Here is a 25252-nt window from a genome sequence, read left to right on the forward strand (position 1 = left end):
TGCTGGGATTACAGGCATTAGCCACTGTGCCTGGCCCAAAAATATAAATATATTATTTCCAATTACTCAAATACATGAAACACTTATGTGTAAATCTAACAAAACATGCAAGACTTGCAAGCTAAAAACTATGTAATGCTGGTGAATGATATCAAAGAAGATCTACTTAGTCTCTATCTACATAGAGAGCAATATTGTTCATGGATTGGAAGACTCAACATAGTAAATATGTCAATTCTCCCCAAACTGATATACAAGTTTAACACAATTCCAATCAAAATTTTTGCAAGATTTGTTGATTATAGGCAGGATTATTCTAAAATTTACATGGAAAGGCAAAGGAACTAGAATATCTAAAATATTCTTTTTTCATATTATTATATTTTATTGCAGTATGTGTAGTGTATACTAACTTAAAGGGAAAAAATATAAACAAAATGAAAGACATGGAGGAAATGGCATCTTGCTTTAATCTCAACTTAAAGTTACCCTTAACAATTCATTTACACCATTATGCCAAATTGTAGTCATCCCTGCAGAATTTTAGACAAATGAAAATGGACAAAGTAACACCAAAGAAGTTAAGCACAGAAAGTGATATTGATTAAAAAGTTGAAAGTAAAATCTACCTTGGCTAGAACTGAACATTCAGATCCATCTCTAGAGGAAAATCTAACTTGAATCATATGGTTCATATTTTGACTAGTTCATAGCATATCAATTAGCAACTTATGACTTGAAAATACTTTTTCTCAGTTGCATTTGACTACCTAAAATTCTACTGAGCATGCTGTTTAGCATGTCTTACTCCTCTGAAATCATCATCTACTTTCTAAAAATCAGAAAATTAGTTTGCTTGTGATTTGAAATTCAAAAAAGTTTGTAGAAAACACAGAAAGAATAAACTATGTAAAGTCTTATCCTTTTCTTCTCTCTAAAACAGCTACTTCGACAAAAAGAAGAGTAAGTGGATACTTTCTAACAACTCAAAACAAGAAAACCAAAATCAGAGGGTGCATGAATATATGTGCACAGGTATGTACAGACTTAATCTCTATATTCCCCAAAACAGGCTTAAACAGGTAATCCCAGCATTCTAAATTCAGAAAGCAAAAATAAAGAGTTTTGTTTCTAAATCAGCGGTATTACTAGCTGAAGTGTTTAGTAGAATACTGCAACTATAGATCAGCAGTACTTTGATGATATACCATTTAAGAAATCAAAATAATAAGCACATTCTTCTAACAGCAAAGAATTCTCCCACTTTTTATTTATTTTGACATATTGATATTTCCATAAACTTGCAAGTGGAAGATAAGCTGTTCAATAAAAGACTTCTTACATATATAATATACAGAAATTATTTTAGAAGTCTGTTCATATAACAGATTATTTTGGCACTGACAGAAATTGTATACAATCCATCAGTTGTATGGCTAGAAATGAAACCATCACAAAACCAAGACACACAGGGCTTTCCTGCACTTAGTTTCAGGAAAAAGTTCCCAAGTAATTCTTTACTGTGTTAGAAGAATAAAGTACATTTGTCATAGTATACATTATCATATTCCCTTATAGCAGGGATTAAAGTTTTTAAATTAAACAATGTTCCCAGGTTTACTTCTGTCTGTACCTTCAGGAATAATCATATCACTGGTTACATACAATTCTCTCCTCATGCAAAAAAAAAAAAAAACTGAAAAAACAAAAACCCTCAGTTAGTTATTTTCTTAAGTCTAATTAAGCCAGACAAACTAATAATAGCAATTTAATTAGCAAGCTGTAAATCAGAGAGGTATAGAAATCCAGCAGTTAAACTGTATTTCCTGCCTATGGGGTACTGCTGCTACTCAATCTATTTTCTTCATGTATTAGAAGAATTAATAGACAGTGATGGTTAAAATAAGAATTTCAATATTGCCGCAAATGACATGAGAGAAAGACTTCCTAATGTGTGACAATCCTAATGATCCTTTAAAAGGTAAAGGATTGTGTGTATATGTGTGGAAAGGAGTAGGAAATAAAAGCAGGAGGTTAAGACAGATATTTAAAGGGAATGCCGAGATAGCTATATTACAATACTTATTTTTTTAAAAACTGAAGTCTGCCCAGCGTACCAAAAACATTTAAAAAAAAAAAAAAAAGAGCAGACATCAGTGCAAGTTTAACCTGATAATTTGTGAGAAAAAAAGCTAATTTTGTCGAGAAAAAGTCCAGTCCTTTCCTTATAAACACAAAGAAACGCAACAAGAATTTTAAAGGTAGTAGGCCAGAAAATGCAACAGTAACTCTTACAATCCTTTTCAATTAAACAGACAAATCAAGTTGAAGACAAGTGTTAAAATACTATTCAGCCTGAAGATTTATCAACCTATATATCCTGTTGTTCAATTGGCTTTTGATTTTAAAAAAATCAACAAACTTTATAAGAGCTACCACCACATTTAGAATGATGAAAATAAATTAGTTCCCCCCCAAAGATACTGTTGAACTTCTAAAGTATAAAAAGCTATATAATATACAAGTTAAGCAATGTTTTTACAAAAGCAATACAGTTTCGGACTGATGGTATTACACTGTATTTGTGGTAAAGTACTAGGCACAAGTGTATATATATATATATATACACACACACACACACATATACACACACATATCAGGCATTTTCATTTTGGTCTAATCAGTCTCTAAGGTTATCATTTAATTACTGGCAATATATAATAACTGGTATGCATTTTGGTACTTAAGTCATGATTTGTGGAGAACAAGAAGCAATGTATTATAGCAACTGGGTTCATATCTAACAAACAATTGCAGTGTTGAACAAATCTCTTCTATGAACTTCGTGATTTGTTTTGCTGTTGGTCACTTACAGTAGATCCTTGATTTGATTCTTCCATATTCATGCTTTCTCCACCTGCAGGCTCTAACATTTCTTCATCTCCGTCATCATCATGTAGGTCTTTTGAAATTGTCCAGCTAGTTTGATATTGAGTCCTTCATTGTAGTGGCGCTTCCTTTTCATTCAAATTGTCGCTTTTATTTTTCTCGTTCTTCAGATGAGAGGTCACTATCCTCCTCTCCACTGCTTTGTTGTTCCTGAACCCGATACTTTGGCTCCAAGCAGCCAATTTCTTAGCCAAGATATCTGGTGCCATGGCTTCGGTGGTTTCTGTATCACTACATGCACCTTCATCATCACCCATCATACTATGGTAAGGAGGGCTTGGTTCATCTATTTTCATTAAACCATCGTCTTCGTCTGCTGGATGATATGTCGCCAGGATGTTCATTTCATCCCACTTCTGGGATTGTTTGCTCAGCTCCTCGTGGACACTCCCGCGGGGCGGTTCGGCAGACGCCACCGTAGAGGGGGTCGTAGAGGTCTTGTCCTTCAGGATCCCCTTGACGAGCCGTTGCGAGGCCGTCGAGGCCGCCACTGCCAGGTGCTCCAGCTGTTGGCTCTGGGTCGCTGCTTGGCGTGGGAACCGCGAAGAGAAGGGTCGGCATTAGCAGAGACCAGCAGACAGACGCGGAGCCGGCTCAGGGCTAAAGCGGCTGCACCTGCTGCCTCGGAAATGGGTACGGGAGTGGTTATCAGGACACAACGACCCCGACGCCAGGTCCAGCGCAGAACGGGTGGAGGCTCCTCGCGCACCCTTAGCGGCCCGCGCTTGACCCACGGCTCGCGGGGAAACGCGGGCCTAGAGCTCCAGGGCGGGAGCGACGCCGACGCCTAAAACATTCTTGAAAAAGAAGAATAAAGTGATTGAAAATCAGTCTGCCCTATTTCAAGTGTTGTTATATACCTACAGTAATCAAGACTGTATGGTACTAGCAGAGGAATGGACACACAAATCAGCGGAACAAAATACAGAACGTAGAAAAAGACCCACACAGTCTGCCCAAATGATTTTTGAAAGAGGTGCAAAAAGAAGTCAATGGAAGAAAAATAGCCTTTTTAACAAATGGTGAATTGAACAATGGTGAAATGGAACAATTAGGCATCCATAGGCAAGACAATAAAATAAAAATGAACCTTGACCTAAGTCTCACGCCTTATGCAAAAGTTAATTCAAACTGGATTGGATTGCTTGAGTCCAGAAGTTCAAGACCAACCTGGGTAAGATAGCAAGACCCTGTCTATACACAAAAATGAAAAATTATTGGTGTAGTGGCTCCTGCCTGTAGTCCCAGCTACTTGGGATGCTGAGGCAGGAGGATTGCTTGAGCCCAGGAGTTCAAGGCTGTCATAAGCTGTGACAGCACCATTGTACTCTACCCTGAGTGACTAAGCAAGATTCTGTCTCAAAAAAAAAAATTGTCAGAGAAATGCAATACCTTAACCTTTACCAGATACAATTAATTAATTAAAATAAATAAAAGATTATGGAGTAAATGTAAAGCATAAAACTACTAAAAGTTTAGAAAAATAGGAGAAAATATTTGAGATATAGGTCTAGGCAAATAATTCTTAGGCTTGACATCGAAAGCATGATCTATGAAAGGAAAAACTGATAAATTGGATTTCATCAAAATGTAAAACTGTTGCTTTGTGAAGATCTGGTAAGTGAATGAAAAAATGAGCTACACAATAGGAGAAAATATTTGCAAACCATACATTGAACAAAGGACTAGTATCTAGAATATATAAAGAACTCTCAAAACTCAACAACAACAAAAAAAACACATTAAAAATCCAATTAGGAAACAGGCAAAAGACTTAAGGTGATATTTCACCAAGGAGGATATAAAAATGGCAAATTAGCACATGAAAAGTTGTTCAACATCATTAGCCATTAGGGAAATGCAAATTAAAACCACAATGAAATATCACTCCACATCTATCAGGATGACTAAAATAAAAGTAGTGACAATGGGTCAGGCACAGTGGCACACACCTGTAATCCCAGCACTTTGGGAGGCCAAGGTGAGTGGATCACCTGAGTTCAGGAGTTTGAGACCAGCCTGGCCAACATGAAGAAACCCTGTCTCTACTAAAAATACAAAAGTAGCTGGGCATGGTGGCACATGCCTGTAGTCTCAGCTACTCGGGAGGCTGAGGCAGGAGAATCACTTGAACCCGGGAGGTGGAGGTTGCAGTGAGCAGAGATCGTGCCATTGTACTCTAGCCTAGGCAACAAGAGTGAAACTCCATCTCAAAAAAAAAAAAAAAAGCGACAATGCTAAATGCTGGCAAGGAAGAGGAGATAGTGGATCACTCATAATTTCTGGTGGGAATATAAAATGAGGTACAACCACTCTGGAAGATGATTTGGTAGTTTCTTAAAAACAAAACAAAACCAACGACAACAACAACAAATCCAAGAACTAAGCATACTACTACCATCCTGCCCAGCAACTGCATTCCTGGGTATTTAGCCCCAAGAAATGAAAACTTGCACACACAAATACACACGCACACATGATGCCTTCACACAAAACCTTATATGCAAATGTTTGTCTAACTGCTTACTCATTGTAGCCAAAGATAACCCAGATATCCTTTAACAGGTAAATGGTTAAACCAACTATTGTACACTTATGCCATGAAATAATACTCAGCAATAAAAAAGAATGACTGATACACACAACAACCTGCATGAATCTCCAGAGAGTTATACTGAGTGAAAAATGCCAATCCCAAAATGTTACATACTACATACTGTGATCATGTCACTTCACTCCAGCCTGAGCAACATAGCAAGACCCCATCTCTAAAAACAGATAAACAAACAAAAAAGATGGATTACAGAGTAAATGTAAAGTGTAAAACTATTAAAATTTTAGAAAAATAGGAGAAAATCTTTGAGATGTAGGGCCAGGCAAAGAATTCATAGGCTTGACATCAAAAGCACAATCCAGGCTGGGCATGGTGGCTCACGCCTGTAATCCCAGCACTTTGGGAGGCCGAGGCAGGCGGATCACTTGAGGTCAGGAGTTCGAGACCAGCCTGGCCAACATGGTGAAGCCCGTCTCTACTAAAAATACAAAAATTAGCTGAGCAAGATGGCACATGCTTGTAATCCCAGCTACTTGGAAGGCTGAGGCATGAAAATCATTTGAACCTAGGAGGCGGAGGTTGCAATGAGCTGAGATCGTGCCAGTGGACTCCAGCCTGGGTGACAGAGTGAGACTCTGTCTCAAAAAATAAATAAATAAATAAAATAAACTTTATTGAAAAGCAAAAAAAAGCACAATCCCTTTGTATAACATTGTGTATTAACAAGCTTGAAATCACAAAAGTACAGAAATAGAGAAAAAAAATCATGGTTGCCAGTGGTTAAGGAAGTGATGGGGGTGGGAATGAGGTGAACTGACCATAAAAGGGCAAGATAAGGGATACCTGGAGTGACAAAAATACTGTCTTGACTGTAATAATCGACATTGATACAAATGTCAGTATCCTGATTGCAATACTGTACTGAAGTGTTATAAGATGTTACCATTGGGGAAACTGGATTAAAGGGTAAAAGGTTCTGTCTGTATTATTTCTTACAACTGCATGTCACTCTCTAATTATCTCAAAATAAAAAAGTTAAATTTAAAAAACATGTATGAGGATGTGCATAGTTTTTCAAAATATATTTAACAAGTTCATGAGTGGAAAGTTTGAGTGAATAAAAATTGTATCTGGAATTCTGGTTTGCAAATTACCCTGGGAAATGTGGCCTGACTCAGTGTGACTCAGTTCTATACCATTGTTCTCAGCTCTGCTGTTGCTCACTGCTAATGTTGAAGCCAGGTAGCTCTTGAGTTGCAGGGCAACCAAGATTCCATGATCCAATGTTGCTCTCACTCCCCTTGGCCTTTGAGAGAGAACAGGAAAGAAGATGGAGAAGAATTTTCCCTTTGCCCCATTTTCCTCTTTTTGGGCTGAACCGTGTCCCCCTATGAATTCATAATGTTGAATAAACCCAGTACCTCAGAATGTGAATTTTTTTTGGAGTTAGAGTCTTTAAAAAGATAATTAAGTTAAAATGAGGTTATGAAAGTAGGTCCTAATATAGCTAGTATCCATATAAAGAAGAGATGAGGACATACATACACAGGGGACAGTCCATATGAAGATGCAGGGAAAAGACAGCCATCTGCCAGCCAAGGATAGAGACCTCAGAAGAAACCAACCCTGCTGACACCTTGATCTCACATTTCTAGCCCCCAGAGCCATGAGGCAACAAGTTTATGTTGTTTAAGCCATTCAGTCTGTGGTATTTCTTATGGTAGCCCTAGCAAACTAATACATCCTCCTATATTTGGACATAGGCCTGTCATTCTTGATTAAAGGAACGTAAAAATAAGACGTCAAAGTTTTAACAAGACTTTATGAAGACTTGGGCAAAATTGGAAAAAAAAGAAAATAGAAAATTCTTCCATTCTGATCACAGATATTATAGATGTAAGAGATCACAGGCTCCAGCCCATCTAAGGGTTCTCCAACTAGAAACAGACCTGGTGTGGCTGATGCTACTAATACCTGCCATGTTCCTTGGGCCTTACCACTGTAGTGCACACTGGCTGGACATTTGCATCATTCCTGAAGGCTTCCTCAAAGCCAAGAAGGGCCACTCTGCCCGACTCACAGCAGACTAGAAGGGCTGAAGAGTTCACATGTCAGGCAGCAGCCTTCAGCCAATGGGAATTGATGTACAATTGCCCAACTCCCTCCTTACGTGGCTGGGTTAACTCTGAAGCATGTGCTTTCCCAGAATTTCCCCAGGGGATTAAGTTCCAGTCATTCATCCTTCGTTGGCTGCTTTCCCTTCCCAATCTATCTTTCACTCAACTGATACTGAAGTTTCATGCACCTCCAAAATAAATTACTTTCACTCATGTCCTTGTATCAGGGACTGCTTCTGGAAGAAACCAAACTAAGGCACCCCAGGCTAGCTTCTAATTTGCTTCACAGCAGTAAAGGTCAACTTTTCTTTGCATTAACCAAGAGAAAACTTAGCCATGACCTCATCGTGATGCTTGGATCCCCAGAACCCTGTCTCTCATGAAACCCTGATTCCTTCCTTTCCTTGTCAAGATCTCTCCTTACCCAGCCTGGATGACAGTCCATTCTATTGAGTACTTAGCAAACAGAGTTTAGAAACTGTCAGAAACATTTGTATTTTGTTCAAAATTGTAATATTCCGTAGACCAGAAACAGCACACTCTTTGATCCCACCCTTGTATGCCCAAAATATCTGAGTTGGAGGAGGCACTGACCCTCTGTCACACAGTTTAACTAGATTACAGAGTGCAAGACCCCCAAACCAGTTCCTGACACTCATTCCTCTCTTCAGCCTGTGGATTCTTATCACTTCCACAGCAAGAAAATTGGCTCTAAGATTATCCAGAGTTCTTTCCAAATCTATTATTTATGGAACAAGTGCTGGCTTCAGATATCTTGTAATCTAAGATTTTTCATCTCCAAAGACCTTTCTTTCATTTTGCCTCTACTGGGTTTTCTATTTTATTTATTTATTTTTTTGAGACGGGGTCTCATTCTGTCACCCAGGCTGGAGTACAGTGACCCGAACACGACTCGCTGTATCCCCAACCTCCCGTGCCCAAGTCATCCTCCTGCCCCAGCCTCCTGAGTAGCTGAAACCACAAGTGAGTGCCACCATGCCCAGCTAATTTTTTTTTTTTTTTTAAGAGACTGAGTCTCATCATGTTGTCCAGGCTGGTCTTGAACTCCTGGGCTCAAGCAGTCTTCCTGCCTTAGCCTCCTAAATGGTTAAAGGCATGTGACCATCACACCTGCCTTACCATGGTTTTCAAATGTAAATTTTTAAATGAAAAATCTTAATCTTTTGGTCATTGCTGTTTTCCTGTGATCTGTCTCCCACTGCATGAGGGGAAATGTGTTATCTGCCTTTATTGTAGAAAGACGCAGTTGTAGAAATCTTCAGTTGATGTCTGAGGATTTTTCCTGCCATACACTTAGAACGTGTAAAAGCACAGGAAATATCCTAGCATAACACAGTTACCTTTGGGACCTAGAATGGAATGGGGAGGAGGGAGAAACAAAGTAGACCTTTTTACTCCATACCCTTCTGTATGGTTTGAACCTTTTTTTTTTTTTTTTTTTTTTTTTTTTTTTTTTTTTTTTGAGACGGAGTCTCTCTCTGTAGCCCAAGCTGGAGTGCAGTGGCGCGATCTAGGCTCACTGCAAGCTCCGCCTCCCGGGTTCACGCCATTCTCCTGCCTCAGCTTCCCGAGTAGCTGGGACTACAGGCGCTCACCACCATGCCTGGCTAATTTTTTTTTATTTTTAGTAGAGACAGGGTTTCACTGTGTTAGCCAGGAAGGTCTCTGTCTCCTGACCTCGTGATCCGCCCGCCTTGGCCTCCCAAAGTGCTGGGATTACAGGTGTGAGCCACCGCGCCCGGCCGGTTTGAACCTTTTATAACAAGAGTGAATCCAGACATTCTCTAGGTAATTTTATATGTAATTTTTAAGAAGAAACAGGACTTAAAAAGAAATGAATGAATTTCCACTAGGGGGTGGTAGAGAATCACAATCCGTATCACAGTCTGAAACTGAAGGGCAGAAGGAAATAGTCAAGTTCAGAATCACATGCTGCAGCCCATTTGTAGTTATAAATCTTTATTAACTAGTTCAGTGTGAAATCTAATTTCTTCGTAAATGCCAAATAATACATAGTATGCTCTTTTGAGCAACGCTTTTCAGATTATGTTCTCATACAGCGTTTTACAGCCCTTTACAGCTTTTCTGTAAACTGGCCTGAGATGTACCACTAAATGAAATTGAATGATAGGGGTCCATTGTGGTTGGAATAGATACACACAGTGATTGATTTAGGTAGATTAGAAGGTGGATGGATAGGTAGATAGACATACACACACACATTCCTCTCTTTGAGTCCCCCTGGGTAAGCTGAGGGATGAGTACTCTGAAGGAAAAGCAGCCACGAGTGAGCTGCAGCATCCTTACTTAACCTCCAAACTTAACCTTTGCTGTAATATATATAGGAAAATGAATTCTGAACTGAATTCCCTCCTTAACCTCCAACATGCAGGCACTATGCCTCTGCCCAGTTTCTTTACCCATGCCTTTTATTATATCCCATCCCCAACTGAACCCTATCTCTGACCTGGTCAATAGGTGTGAGACCCAGATATTCTCACCCAGGAGATGCTGTTTCTTTTTTTCCAGAGGCCAGAGGCGGTTTCTAGTAAACACCTGTATCATTTTGCAGGGGTTTGTTAAAATGGGTGGCCAGACTCACCTCACTGTGCCTAGGTGCCAATATGGCCTCTCAGTTTTATTCCCCTTGCAATCCAAAATCTGCCAGAACTGGACAGCAGTTTGATCCTTGAATTAGACCCTGGTTCATGATGCTTGCTTCGCACCCTCCCACCAGCTGTGCTTTATTTTTCTTTGATTCTAACTATTACAGAAAAGACAAGTCAGACTCCTTCATCGCTGGGCAAAGTTCCAAGTAAATTGCATTGGGAATCCTTGGCATTTTAACAATGGCTCACCGCTCCCCTTGTGACTAATGGGCAACACAGGCCTGTTTATGGATTCAAATCTCTGTCCCTGGATCACGTAATTTTAATTGTTCTGTTACTTCATTTCGATCCTCGTCACCACAGCATTTTTCTCACTGTTCATTTTCAAATTTGGTGTCCAACCTATTCCTGTGTGCTTTCCTTAATCCCTAGACCAAGCACTCTCTGGCTTGCTCATTCTCCCACTTGGGCATCCTGGATCCCAGCCAGTGGTGGCCCTTACCACTTGGCTCCTTCCTCAGTGCCCTTGGACCTCTTTGGCTCGCAACTGCTTCTGCTGAAGGTCTTCCTTTTGGCTCCATGATCTTCATGGCTGAGGCTGCTTCATTACTTCTGGAGGGAAATCTTGCTGCTTTCTGTAAACATTATTTTCTTAAGGCATATTTATGTGGAACTGTGCCATTTCTTTTCCTACTTATTCTGAATGAATTGAGCATTCCTGGACCAGATATTAGTGGAAGGTTCCTGTTGGATGGGGGTGGGATGATGAGGTGGTGAGAGAAGACATGGGCGATAGTAACCTCCTAGGTTTTACAACCGAAGGATCAATCCTTTATTACTACCAGTGAACTTTATCTTAAAATATGCTGCATCCATGTTTCTTCCAACTTTGAGAATCTAATCTATTTCAGCAAGGATCCTACCACAGTGTTATAGCTCCCTGCATTCCAGAGGGATCCTTTGTTATCTGCCACCTTGGAACTTCCAAAACAATGTCTGCTCCCCCAACATGTGGGCCTTCTTCTGCCTCCCCCAGCATCTGGGCCTCACTGTAGCTCAGGCCAACTGCCAACAGCTCCAACCTAGGCTGGCTTCTACTCTTAGAGAGAGAATATTTTCGGGCCCTTTCCGAGATCCTGCACAACTAGTTTCCTCCACACTTTGATGCTCTCCGTTGCTTTAAGCACAAATGGCATGCAATTTGGGATGTAAGCATACTTTCTGTTTCCTAGTTTCACTAAAAATGAAGTTCTTGTGTGGTTTTCTTTTTCATTCTCTTTGCTGTACTATACAGAGAAATGAATTCTGAATTCCCTCCATATTCCTAGCAAAAACAAACTCCCTTGAACTGCAATTTTGACTTCCTTTTCAACCCAAAAATTAGTGAGATGTTTTTAAGTTTCCAAGTGGAGGCTTTCTTGTTAGTATTGTTTTGGTGAGGTTTTGTTTTCTTTTATTTTCATTTTGTTTTGTTTTTCTATGTATGTATTTTATACTGGTGAGAGAATATAGCCTGTGTAGTTTCTAATTTCTATTTACTTTGTGGTTTAATGCGTTATGTTTAGAAAAATATGTATTCACTATTTGTTGAGTACATAATTTTATAAATATTTGACAACTTAAGATCATTATTTGCTTTAGTAAAATATCTTACATTCATATTATTTTAAAATTTGATATGACAGTTTAGTTTAAAAGTATGCTAAAAGCTCTTAAATGTGTCAATTTATCCTTCCTAACAAACCACATTTTTTCCCCTAAATTTCAAAGACTTGTTTAGGATACAAAGGCTTATAACTTGCCGGGCGTGGTGGCTCACGCCTGTAATCCCAGCACTTTGGGAGGCCGAGGCGGGCGGATCACAAGGTCAGGAGATTGAGACCACAGTGAAACCCCGTCTCTACTAAAAATACAAAAAATTAGCCGGGCGCGGGTGGCGGGCGCCTCTAGTCCCAGCTACTCAGGAGGCTGAGGCAGGAGAATGGCGTGAACCCGGGAGGCGGAGCTTGCAGTGAGCCGAGATCGCGCCACTGCACTCCAGCCTGGGCGACAGAGCGAGACTCCCTCTCAAAAAAAAAAAAAAAAAAAAAAAAAAAAAATTACTTATGAGCAGTTGGTGAACTGTACATTTTAGCATAATAAAGTATCCTTCTTTGACACTGAAAAATTTCTTCATAATTTATTCTACTTTGTTCAATATTAGTATTTGCGATGGTTGGAATGTGTCCCCAAAAAAGCATATGTTGGAAATGTAATATTCAAAGCAACAGTGTTGGTAGCTGAGGCTTAATGATGACAGGTGTTTAGGTCACAATGACTCCATCCTCATAAATGAATTAGTGCCAATACAAAAAGGCTAAAAGCCTGTGAATTCAACCTGTTGCACTTGGGCACGCTCTTTTTCTCTTTTCCTCTCTCCACTCTCTCTTTTTATCCCTTTTGCCTCCCACCATAGTATGAGGCAGCCAGAAGATTTTTGCAAGATGCAGTCCTCTCATCCTTGGACTTCCTAGCCTCTAGGACTGTAATAAATCAATCTGTTCTTTGTAAATTATCCAGTTGGATATTCTGTTATAGCAGCACAAAATGGAGTAAGACGGTATTTCTATCCATAATTAATTTTTGTTAGCAGTTGCCTGAGTTTATCATTGTCCATTGGTTTATTTTAATCACTCGGTGTCATCTGATTTTAGGTGCTTTTTGTTTTTGTTTTTGTTTTGAGACAGGGTCTCACTCTGCCGCTCAGGCTGGAGTGCAGTGGTGCGACTATGGCTTACTGCAACCTAATCTTCCAGGCTCAAGCAATCCTTGCACCTGTTTCCTGAGTAGGTAGGACTACAGGCAAGCACAACCACGCCCGGCTAATTTTTTTATTTTTGTAGAGATAGGGTCTCGCTATGTTACCCAGGCTGATCTCAAACTCCTGGGCTCAAGTGATCCTCCCTCCTTGGCCTCCCAAAGTGCTGGGACTACAGGTATAAGCCATTGCCACCAGCACTTTTTGAACAGCAAATACACACACACACACACACACACACACCATCTTCACTGAGAAGCAGAAAAATTTAGATTTAATGCAGTGATATAAATGGGCATTACAAATGCATATATATCTACCCTTAACATTAAAGTTTCCTGTGTTTGTCTTCCCTTAGAATCTCCCTTCCTCTCTGCAAAATGCAACTATTATTCCAAATTTGGAGTTGATCATTATCTTGCTTTCATCATAGTAAATATTGTCTTTGTTTCTGACAACAAATTAACATCATAATTAATATCACAATGTATTTTTCTGTTACTTGTTTTCTTCATTCAACATGATTTTAAGAATTATGCAAGTTTATTACTGTATCTGTATTCCACTGATCTTGATGTTGCATAGAATTCCACATTATTATGCCAAAATCTGTGCATCAGTTTACCTGCAAATGGACACTGAGTTGTTTCCAGCTTTTTCCAATTACAAAGAATGCTCTCGTGACTTTTCCTGCACATTGCTCTTGGTGCCTTATTCAATAATTTCCCTAAGGTGCATATATACTTAAGGGTAGAGCTGCTGTGCTTTAGGATATACTCAGCTTCAACTTTACAAAATGCTAATTTTTTTTCCAAGCAGATTATTTCAGTTGGAAGTCCACCATCAGAGTATGAGTTTCCCTCACCCTATATCCTCATCGATTTTTGATAATGTTAGACTTTTCAATGTTTGTCTATTTAGTGATTTTAAAATGTTATTTCAAGGACTGTTCTAATTCACAATTCTCTGATAACTATTGTGAGTGAGCTTCACTTTTGTATATTTATTGGTCATTTATATATCCCTTTTTGTGAACTGCCCTTTCACATCTTTTGATCATTTTCTTCTGGGGCTATTCTTAGATGTTCTGGATACTGATCCTATGTAAATTATGTGTGATATAAGTTTAGTTTGTGGCTTTTTTTTCTTTAGAGTATATTTTGATAAAAGTTTCTAATTTTAATGTGGTCAAATTTATTCATCTTTTCTTATACATTTTTGTTTTTAAAATGTGTATCTTTTTAATAAATATTTTTCTACTTTGAAGTCATACAAATATTTCTTTCACATTTTCATTTAAAAGTTTTACAGTTTTGCCTTCAATATGTTGGTCCTTAGTTCATCTGGAATTTATTACGATGTATATATATCCATTAATCCAGTGTCATAAATTCAAACTTACTGAATTATACGTCCTTTACCCACTGGTCTTTAATGACCATTCTTCATATACAAGGGGTCCTGACGCTCTTTCCATTCTATTCTATTGGCCCAGTCGTCTACTTCCCCTCTCACCAATAATAGCACATGGTCTTAAATCCAGTGGTGTATATATCTTCTCATGTAGTCAGAAAATTCCCCAACTTCCTCTTTATTTTCAATGGTATTTTGGCTCTTCTTGAACTTGTGTTCCTTCGTTTCATTTTAATATCATTGTGCCCAATTCTATAAAACATTTTGTTGAAATTTTTCTAGAAACAGCATGAAACTATAGATCACATTGGGGAAAACTGGCATTTTTATGATATTGATGCTTTCTAACCATGAATATATCTCTCCATCTGTGCAGTACTTCTTCAACTTCTTTTAATGATTTTAATTTTCCCCACTAAGATCTTGCATGCCTTTCCTTTTTGAGAATTTATTCCTGATTACAGTGGACCGTTCAACAATGCGAGGGCTAGCAGTGCTGACCACCTGTGCAGTAAAAAATCTGCACATAATTTTTGACTCCTCCAAAACTTTACTAATAGCCTACTGTTGATCAGAAGTCTTACCAATAACATAGTTATTTAACATATATTTTATATTTGTATGTGTTATATACTGTACTCTTACAATAAAGTAAGCCACAGAAAAGAAAATGTTGGCCAGGTGCGGTGGCCCATGGTTGTAATTCCAGCACTTTGGGAGGCTGAGGCGGGAGAACTGCTTGAGACAAGGAGTTTGAGACCAGCCTCAGCAACATAGCGAGACCCCATCTCTACAAAAAATTAAAAATTTAACCAGGTAGGGTGGCATGCACCTGTAGTCCCAGCTACTTGGGAGGCTGAGGTGGAGAATTGCTTGAGCCCAGGAGGTTGAAGTCACAGTGAGCCATGATCACACCACTGCACTCCAGCCTGGGCAACAGAGCAAGACCTTGTCTCAGAAAAGTAAAGAAAATGTTATTTAAAAAATCATAAAGAAGAAAAAATATACTTACTATTCATTAAGTGGAAGTGGAGCATCATAAAGGTCTTCATCCTCATGTCTTCATGGTGAATATGCTGAGGAGGAGGAAGGGGAGGAGGGGAGTTGGTCTTGCTGTCTCAAGGGTGGCAGAGGCAGAAGAAAATCATATATAAGTGGACCTGCACAGTTCAAGCCCATGTTGTTCAAAGGTCAACTGTACTGTAAATTTGTTATATTTTATTAACCAGTTAATCACATTTCCACTTCTTTGTTTTTATAGAAAATGCAATATTTTATATATTTAGCCAACTGTGCCAAACTCTTAATTCTTATGTTTTAGATTATTTTTCTCTGTAGACAATTGTATCATCTCTGAATAATGAGTTTGCTTTATTTCACTCCTATCCTTTCAACTTTTTTTTGATCTGTTGTTAAAAGCCCCCCCATACCATGCCTAAGTAATAAGTAATCTCAATATTATATTCCATCTCATATAATAAAATTTGACTTCCTAAAAGGGCTTGCTTCTTTTTAATTCAATGTCAATGCTGGAATTTCAGTTCTTAGCCTTGAAATCCTGGTGAAAAAATTCTCAGCAAGAAGGAAAAAAATGTTCTCGCCTTCTCCTGAAGCTGGGGAGAACAATAAATGAAAACTGTTGTCATAAATGGTTATTTCTAACAATTTTTCAAACCCCTAGACTTCAGATATTTTGGACAGGACCTGACAAAATGACCCCTAACCTGTAAAACATCTATACTTTTGACCACTCATCTTTCTTAATAATTTAGTTCTCTGGTGATAATGTTTGAGTTTAAAATCTCAAGCTTCAAAAGATAACGTGATTTGTGAATTTTCTATCAAATCAGAAAAGAATCACTGGCATTGCTGTCTTCCCATACATGCATAGGATAAAATAGCTCTACTGGACATTTTATTAATCAAAGAGCCTGAGAGACGGCTGAATGGCTGAACCAAGCAGAGAGAGTCGGGGGAGGGTAATTCCTTGCTGGGCCTTAAAAGGAGCCCACGAGATGGGAAAAAAAAAAAAAAGGCCAAATAAGATGAACCTCTATTTAGGCCCCAATGAGAGCCTGCTTGACTCTGATCTTTCTTTAGCTGGCTCAACGTTTTGTTCTTAATTATTTTTACTCAAAATCAAGAACTATTAGAAAATAAGAACAATTATGGAGTTTTGTTGTTCATTTCCACCTCTCTACATATATACATGGAATATATATCTCCTCCCAGTACACATGAACACATGCAAAAACATATTTAACTGAAACAAAAGTTTCATGAAACTATAGTTACTCTCATTACCTGTGATGCAGGCAAGTATTTTCAATTCTATTTTATTCTATTTCATTCTACTTGGAAAAAAAAAAGTCTTTTGATCTCAACATAAATGGATTCTGACCTGCAGTTTCAAGCCAATACGTTACAGTAAGAGTAAATGTAGGGTTTCTCCCAGTTTTATCTGGCAGTCCCAAAGCCAGGATCAGAGTAACCGATGGAGCATCATCTGTACGGTCCACATCTGAGGAGGAGGTCTGGGAAAAGATCCAACATATAAGACGGGCGAGGAGGCTCAGGCCTGTAATCCCAGCACTTTAGGAGGCAGAGGCGGGAGGATAACTTGAGGTCAACAGTTCGAGACAAGCTATGCAAACATGGTGAAACCCTGTCTCTACTAAAAATACAGAAATTATCCAGGTGTGGTGGTGCGCACCTGTAGATCCAGCTCCTCGGGAGGCCGAGGCACGAAAACCGCTTGAAACCGGGAGGCGGAGGTTGCAGTGAGCCGAGATCGCACGACTGCACTCGAGCCTGGGCGACAGAGGGAGACCCCGTCTCAAATAAAAAAATAGTAATAATAATAAAAAAATGTATCCCTAGTCTGGCTTTCAGGGTCTTAGATGAGGTTCAGAAGTGGACTTACGAGCCTTAGGAGCGCAGTCAGTGCTGTGGATTCCCACATCCATGGGACCTGCGATTTCGGGTTATTCTGTTCAGGGACAGATGATGTCCCTCATTTCTACCTACCATTGGACTGGTCAAGATTCTTATTTATCAAGTCAGTTGGAGTGGGCTTAAGTAAGTTCTCAGCCAAGGCTGTAGGGTCTGGAGGACCAGATATCCCGACCAAAAGCCCCCCCCCCCCACTTCTTTCACACGCCTGCCGCAGAGGTGCACGGGTGGGAGTGGGGAACTGAGGCAAGAAGCAGAGGAGGCGGGACCGAGAGAAGACAAACTACCCTAGAGGAAAAGCTCGAGCTGTTACCCCTCCCCACTTTTTCCGCCTTCCCTCTAACCCCTCTTTCCTTTCTTGCCCCTCTCCAGCTTTTCTGGTCCAAACCTCTTCTGCGCCTAACACTGGCACCTCCTTTTCTTCCGGCTGATGAATAATTGTTGGCACAGCAGCCTCCCTGGGGCACTGAGGGGCGAGAAGGTTAGAAGGAGCCAGGGCTAGAGTCCTGGAAGGTGGCAGTCAGGTCGCAGGGCCACAGCAGACATTCTAGGACTCTCTCTTTCGGGTGTTTCTCCAGCGCCACGCAGGAGAAGACGGAGCCTGGGGGCTGCGACTGGAGGAGCGGGAAGCGCAGTATCGGGATCACGGCCCTGGGACCAGGAACAACGCAGACTCTCCAGAGCCAATTCCTACTTCAGCCAGCGCAAGGGCGCGACGACCTGGCGCGGAGCATCTCAGGCCGCCGCGGGGATCCCCCTAAGGGACTCGGAGGCGTTTGCCTACCTTAGAAGTGGCAGAGAATAACCCGGCAGGGAGTTAAGCAGGCTCGGCCCGCGGCGTTCGTCCCGCCTCCACGGCGCCGAGCCCTGATTGACGTTCAGCCAGGCCAATCATAGCCTCAGCGTCTGAGGCGCGCGGAGCTGGAGCGCCCAGGCACGTCCGCGGTTCCCAAGGATGCAAACTCTCTGGCGCGGCAGCCGGGGCTGCAGTACGCCTGAGGGGGTCCTCCCTGTCTGCGCCTCCCGCCGCCGGCCCTGAAAGGTCTGCACCTGAGGCTGGATACTTGGACAGAGGCAGACACTGCGGCTCAAAACCCCAAGGGCGGGGTGCCTATTGTACAGAATCCGGGAACGCCTGCCTGGAAGAGTTCCGGCGGCTCCCCGAACACTTGGAGAAAGCGCTTGGATGCAGTTGCTGGGTGAGATTTGGGACGGTGATTGTGTTTTCCAGAAGGCGCTCGGGCGGGGTGGTGAAGGAGGGATACAGACCTCTAGATTCCTCTCTCGTTGGCGGTGAGGTGGGGGACAGCAGTGAGAGTAGTTCTCATCCCTGACCCTCCTCCGGGCCGGCCGACGGAGGAGAGAGAAGGGGAGGAAGAAGGGTCTGCCCAGGCCTTCAGACACTTTACTTTGTGGGAGATGTATGTATTCTGAGTGTCCCTGCTCTGGAGGGATTGTTAAAGAATCCAGGTTCTTGGGGAGGGTCTTAGGAGAACTCTCCAGGTGATATTCTTACTATTTTCACCGTGTTTTTTTGGGTACAACTTGTTCCCTTTAACCCGAGGTGGCCTTGGTGTCCGGCAGCTGTTTTCTCTGCCAGTCACCACCCTCTGGGCCTCACGTCTTCATCCCTCAAGTCCGCTGCCTCTGAGCTGCTACGTACATCTGGTCTGTTTCTACCTGTGCTGGACCAGAAGTTTGCATTAACGCCCCCACCCCATCCTGCAAGACCAGCGCTTCCAACCAAGCGCGCTCTCCTCTGAACCTAGAACCTGCTTGGAAATCTGAGTATTTCCTCTATGCCCAGGTGAAGATTGATGTCTGGGTTTCACATCTCCCGATTCTGTTGTGTACTATGTCGTTTCTCAGCTTGGTTATATGTGCCTCCATTGAGTGGACCGTATCTCCAGAATTTCTCCTAACCCTCCCTGTATACTCCCCGGCAATCTTCTTCCTTTTTTTTCTCCAAATACCCCCCCCCCACCAGAAATAACTTTACCCCTGTGCCACTTCTTCTGGCATGGAGCACTAAGGAGCCGTACCACACCCGGTGCCAGAGGTGGAAGAGAAATGAGGTTTGAAATGTGGGGAACAAGAAACTAATCTGTGGGAAATTCTTCCACTCCTCAGACGTGTAAAGATGTGTTGGAGACTCTCATAAATATATATTCAGTAATGCAGCATATGCTATGATGACTATGTATTCATTTTTTATGGGAATCAAGAATTCAGAATGATCAAAAATGCCTGTGTGTAGAAGACATGAATCTATAGGAATATCACACATAGTGAGCACAACGGTGAGTGAAATCCCATGTTTCATGCTTCCCAGCAGTCCCAAAGGGAGCCTCCAAATGTGTACAAGATTCAGACTCCAGGTAACCTGCATCTGTCTATGCACTAGCTATGTGAGCTGTTACCTCAATCTTGATGAGGTTACTCCGGAAGTCTGGGATCTTGATTTTTGCCTGTCACTGATCACCTGGCTACAGGAAAGGAGACCTAAATCCAGAACTTAAATTTATGAACACCAGGTCTGTGGGCACTAGACCTTAGAAGTAGGTGGCTATTGGCTGGTCCCTTCTGGAGTGAGGCAGACATACCTATGCCATATGCAACATGAAAGGTTGCCTGAGCCCCTCAGCCTGAGGTAGAGTAAGGAGGGAGAGGTGAATAGGGACTTTCTTCTCAGACCAGGGAAATCAGAAGCCATCAGATGCCTTCAGTAGAGAATCCAGCACAAAGAAGATCATAAGTCGTCTCCTCTCCACTTCTCTGTAGTCATCATGGACATAATTGCTAGCCTACCTTTCCTTGGTACTCTGGTTAGTAGAGTGAAGTTGAGATAATATAGGTGAAAAAACTGAGCAGAAAGGGAGTGAGGATACGGGGCCTCTACAGTTTGCCTCATGGGTTTCCCACTCTAAATAGATGAGGTACACAACATTCTGGCAGTGTCACACTAGGGCCAGAGTTGGTAGCTCACAGATGTACGACAGAGGATGGAAGGAGTATGCCTCTCAGGCAGGCAAGTTTAGCCTGGTAGACAGAGGATGTGGCTTAAAAGTTACTGCCTACAAGACCAGTGCATGCAAGGGAGTCCCTGCTGCTGCTTGGGTCAGAGGAGACGAGGCAGAAGGCTGATGAAAACTCACCAACTGGTGGTCAGTCTGAGAAGCAGTCAAGATAGAGAACTGCAAAATTAACAGCACAAGTTTTTCAGGAGTCTCAGTGCCCAATGTGAGGTCTACCAGGGATGCCCAGCCCCTATGGTCTGAGCCCCAGGAGCCTGGTCTGGATGTGGATGCCCTCTGCTTATTCATAGAGACCTGGGAAGCTGAGCCAGGAACCTGGATAGTGACCAGAAACACACCCAGACATCTGAGAAATGCTTCCCTTATATCCAAGAGATCCCTGTGTGTAGAACACATGAATCTATTGGAATATCACACACAGTGAGCAAAGTCTTCTTACACTTGCTAAACTCTCTCCGTAGATTTACTACATTTTTCATCAGTTATTTAATGGAGGGAAACCAGGTCCCAGACTCGATTAAAAAAAAAAAAACTCTTTAGGTGAGCGTGTATGCATGTGTAAATTGTAGTATACAGTGGTATGATTGGATAGTCAAAGGAATATCTAAGCCAAGTGTACCTAAGGAGTAAATTTGGAGTCAGAGGAAGTTGGTCATTGTAGGAAAGTAACTGCTGCAAGAAAGATTTCTTGGAATGTAATTATCTAATGTGAGGCATTTATGCCTCTTTTCCTCCATGTTTCTAGTTTCTGCCTTGGGTTTGGCATTTATTTATCCTGCTTCAAGTATAAGACTAATGGTTTATTCGAGGGCCCACAACTTCTACATCTGTCCTGGCTTCACACAGATCATTTTCTCTTCTCAAGTCATTGTATTTTCACTGGTAGTGAAAGAAGGTAATATCTTCATCTTCAAATAAATTAGGGGGAGGGGTTCAAATTATGAGGGAAAAGAAAAATTGGTGGTTCTGCTGTGGGGAAGAGTTGCTGAAAATTAAAGGACACCTGCTGAGCTGAAGAGAGCTTTGGGGTTTGGTAATTTGGGGTGTGAGGTGGGTCTTCAAGAATGCCATGGGCTTCAAGACTACTGTGTCTCTCCCTTAGTATTTTCCTCCTCAGTTTGAGAGGACTTCCTGGTAAAGGACTGAAAGAAATGTCCACTCCATCATGTCTCTGCTGACACCTAGCTTCTCTTCTCCAGTTATAAGTCCGTTTTCCTATTGGGGTAACACAAGAAGGAGGAAGAATAGCTCAGGTCTTCCCTTCACATCTCTCCTACAAGGATTGTGAAATGTCATATGCCTCTTCCCATAGACTTAGATAGACCTAAAATTGTCAACATGTGTCCAGATAGTTGCAAAAAAATATGATTTCCAACATATTCTCCATATTAACACTTTACAGTAAAACTGTTAGTCACTCATATGTTCAATTCAATCTAAATATCATAATGTTTTGACACCCATTATCATTAATTTTAAAAATATATAAACAACCTCTTTCTTAATGGTTGGAAATTTTACATTGCTCTTTTTTTTCCCCCTTTGAATCCATATTTTTATTCTCCCCCTCCCTGCAGAATTTTTCTTTTTTTTTTTTTTTTTTTTTTTTTTTTTTGAGTTCTCAACCCTGGTTGCATCCCAATATAATTTTTTTTTTTTGTTCTTGGAAATCTTTTATTGAGCCACCTATTATGCTTCTTTGCAACAAAATATGTTCTTACACTGCATTTTTAATTTCTTGTTCCAAGTGTTTAAAAAGTTATATGGGCTGGGTGCAGTGGCCCACACCTGTAATCCCAGCACTTTGTGAGGCGGAAGCAGGAGGATTACTTGAGCCCAGGAGTTCAAGACCAGCCTAGGCAACATAGGGAAACCTCATCTCTACAAAAAAAAAAAAAAAAATATGCTGGACATGGTGGCTCCTGCCTGTAGTGTCAGCTACTTGGGAGGCTGAGGTAGGAGGATCACTTGAGCCCAGGAGGTTGAGGCTGCAGTGAGCCATGATCATGCCACTGCATGCACTCTAGCCTGGATGACAGAGTGAGATGCTGTCTCAAAAAAAAAGGTGTATGGATTAAGATAGGATTACCAACTGTTAGAGATCAAAATAATGTCAATACAGATTGGATATGCTTTATTTGAAATGCTTGGGACCAAAAGTGTTTTGGATTTCAGATTATCTTGGATTTTAAAATATTTGTATGTATATAATGAGATACCTTGGGGCCGGGACCCAAGTCTAAACATGAAATTCACTTATGTTTCTTGTATACATTATGCACATAGCCTGAAGGTAATTTTATACAATATTAAAATAATTTTGTATGTGAAACAAAGTCGTGTTAAGTACAGTACTTACGTGTGGCATCATATTGGTGCTCAAAAAGTTTCAGATTTTGGAGCATTTCAGGTTTTCTGATGAGGGATGCTCAATCTGTAATACACATTTTGGTAAATAAAAGTATAAGTTTGTAAAGGTAAAATTTAACTGGAAATGCATCTCTTAATGAGATACATAGGGACTTTATTTTCCCAATTTCATGTTGACAAATGTTACTTATTGTTAATGAATCTGGGCTGTATATTATTTCAATTTAAAAAAATTTAACATGAAAGAACTAAGGAATCTTGATCATATAAATGAATGAGAAAATAAAGACTTGTTGAGGCAACGACTCCATTTTAAAAATTTCTTCTTAGTCATATGCAAGACTCACGTAATGGGCTATTATTAAATAATATTTTTAATAATCTGTCAGCTGACAACTCAGGTATAAGGTTCTTCTTCAATTTTGTTGAAAGCAAAGAATTAGAAACCACTTGACTTGCAAAACTATTTTTATACATACACTTTTAGTTTTTAGAACCATACCAAAGACTTAAGTCTTATAAAATAACTAATAATTATACCTGCTGCTCTTTCACTTAGAGATACCTTGTTCATGAATCTCAAATTGGATAAAACTAGGGTGAAAGAAAAACAACCCCACACACACAAAATTGGAGATAAAAAATCAATAGATTCTTAATAAATATCTCTTCATTTTTTATGTCATCTGGAAGTGCCTTTTAAAACTATGACAGAGATAGTGCTGTATAGTTTACAGTACGTGTGTATGTGTTTAATTTCATTATTGTACAAAATGGTTAATTTTATAATCATGCATTTGATAGATGTAGAACAGTGTGTCAACCTCCAAGCAGGAGAAATTAATCCAAAATAAATGAAACTGGATTTCTAAAGTTTAGAACATCACATCCAAGATTGCATTTGGGAACATTTTGTTTTGTATCCATACACAAATGAATTTCTGTTTTTAAGAACATAATTTAATCTACTTAATGGAAATCAACAGCAAAATGAAGAGAAGGTATTGGATAATTAATAAATATAGGTTTACAGAAATTCTATTACTGACTGCTATTATGTGCATTAATTACAGCAGAATCCACAAAATATTTCCATCAAATTAAATCTTACTCTAGGAGGTATATGATAAAAATAAATAAATGAACAGAGAAATAACAACATACTGTAAACTGTTACCCAAGTAGAAAAATACATTTACGTGATCCAGAAATCTTTGGTAAAAATTAATGAAAATATTTCCCCTATTAGTCAGAAGAAGTTCAAGAAAACATACATTAAAATACCTTCAATATGCGTGTGTTTTACTCCAAGATGTGATGTTGATCTGTGAGAAATTAATGTTGAGTGTTTTGCCTCCACTGCCTTGAAATAATGCAAAATAAGCAACTGAGCTGGGGGCAGTGGCTCATCCCTATAATCCCAGTGCTTTAGAAGCCAAGGAGGGAGGATCGCTGGAGCCTGGGTGACAGAATAAGACACTCTCTCTCTCTCTCTCTCTCTCATATAAATATATATATATATATATATGCAACTGAAGCGCAGATGGGACACAGGTAAATGGGAGAATTCACCAAGCTCTTTGTTAGTATTTAGAGTGTTTCATAGAAAGCTAATATTTCTTCACTTTTTTTTTTTGACAAATTTAGAATATCCTAGCTCTGAGACAAAAATTGGGAACCTCAGCATGAGTTTGTCACCTGAATGAAATTAAAAAAAAAAAAAAAATCACGTCGAAGGCTGGGTGCAGTAATACATGCCCATAGTCCCAGCTACTCTGGAGGCTGAGGCAGGAGGATCACTTGAGCCCAGAAGTTCAGGAATTCGAGACTGGCTTGAGCAATATAGCAAGACTTCATTTCAAAACAAACAGGAAAAAACCCACCACCTTCAGTATTTCTTGCCAAAGCAAAGGAGCCATTCGTTCTTTACAGTGGTCAGGAAAGGAAGCATCAAGGCCATCAGATGAAAAATTTTCAGCATTTCAGCTTCTCTGCTCAGGGAAATATATGAATCTAGAATATCACAACATAAGCCAGAACTGCCCCATTTCTCATGCCACATGTCACTCTTAAGGTTACTCAACCTCGAGCATGGTTGGCATTTGGGGCTGAATAGCATTTGGGGCTTTATTGTAAGGGGCTGTCCTGGGCATTGTAGGATGTTCATGAGCTACCTCAGTCTCCACGCACTAGATGCTAGTAGCATTGACCCCTGATCCCTCTACCCAAGTTGTGACAACTAAAAACGTCTCCGAATAATGGAGGAACCTTAAATGCATATTGCTAAGGAAAAGCCAATCTGAAAGGATTACATATCGTATGAGTCCAACTATATGGTAATCTGGAAAAGGCAAAACCATGGAGACAGTAAAAAGGTAGTGGTTACCAGTGGTCCATGGCAAGGGCTGGATGAATGGGTGGAGCACAAAGGATTT

The 25252-nt window shown here is 40.4% G+C and overlaps 1 long non-coding RNA gene and 1 pseudogene across 7 annotated transcripts; both read right to left on the reverse strand.

Annotated features, from left to right (window-relative positions):
• Positions 1-1409: 1409 nt before the first annotated feature.
• LOC126953359 (protein phosphatase inhibitor 2-like) lies at positions 1410-3509 on the reverse strand (annotated as a pseudogene).
• Positions 3510-5167: 1658 nt separating this feature from the next.
• On the reverse strand, positions 5168-18263 carry LOC126952834 (uncharacterized). 7 transcript variants are annotated; one of them, XR_007725025.1, is made up of 6 exons: positions 18197-18263; positions 17757-18026; positions 17174-17271; positions 16862-16994; positions 15473-15573; positions 5168-10994 (listed from the first exon to the last, which is right to left on the reverse strand). It is a non-coding gene; the product is annotated as an uncharacterized LOC126952834 (long non-coding RNA). The 7 variants fall into 7 exon arrangements; XR_007725024.1 differs by lacking the exon at positions 18197-18263 and having other exon boundaries at positions 15473-15536; positions 17757-18188; XR_007725028.1 differs by lacking the exon at positions 18197-18263 and having other exon boundaries at positions 5168-10885; positions 17757-18188.
• Between the last annotated feature and the right edge of the window lie 6989 nt (positions 18264-25252).

This window comes from Macaca thibetana, chromosome 4 (genome assembly GCF_024542745.1).
Source record: "Macaca thibetana thibetana isolate TM-01 chromosome 4, ASM2454274v1, whole genome shotgun sequence".
Lineage (NCBI taxonomy): Eukaryota > Metazoa > Chordata > Mammalia > Primates > Cercopithecidae > Macaca > Macaca thibetana.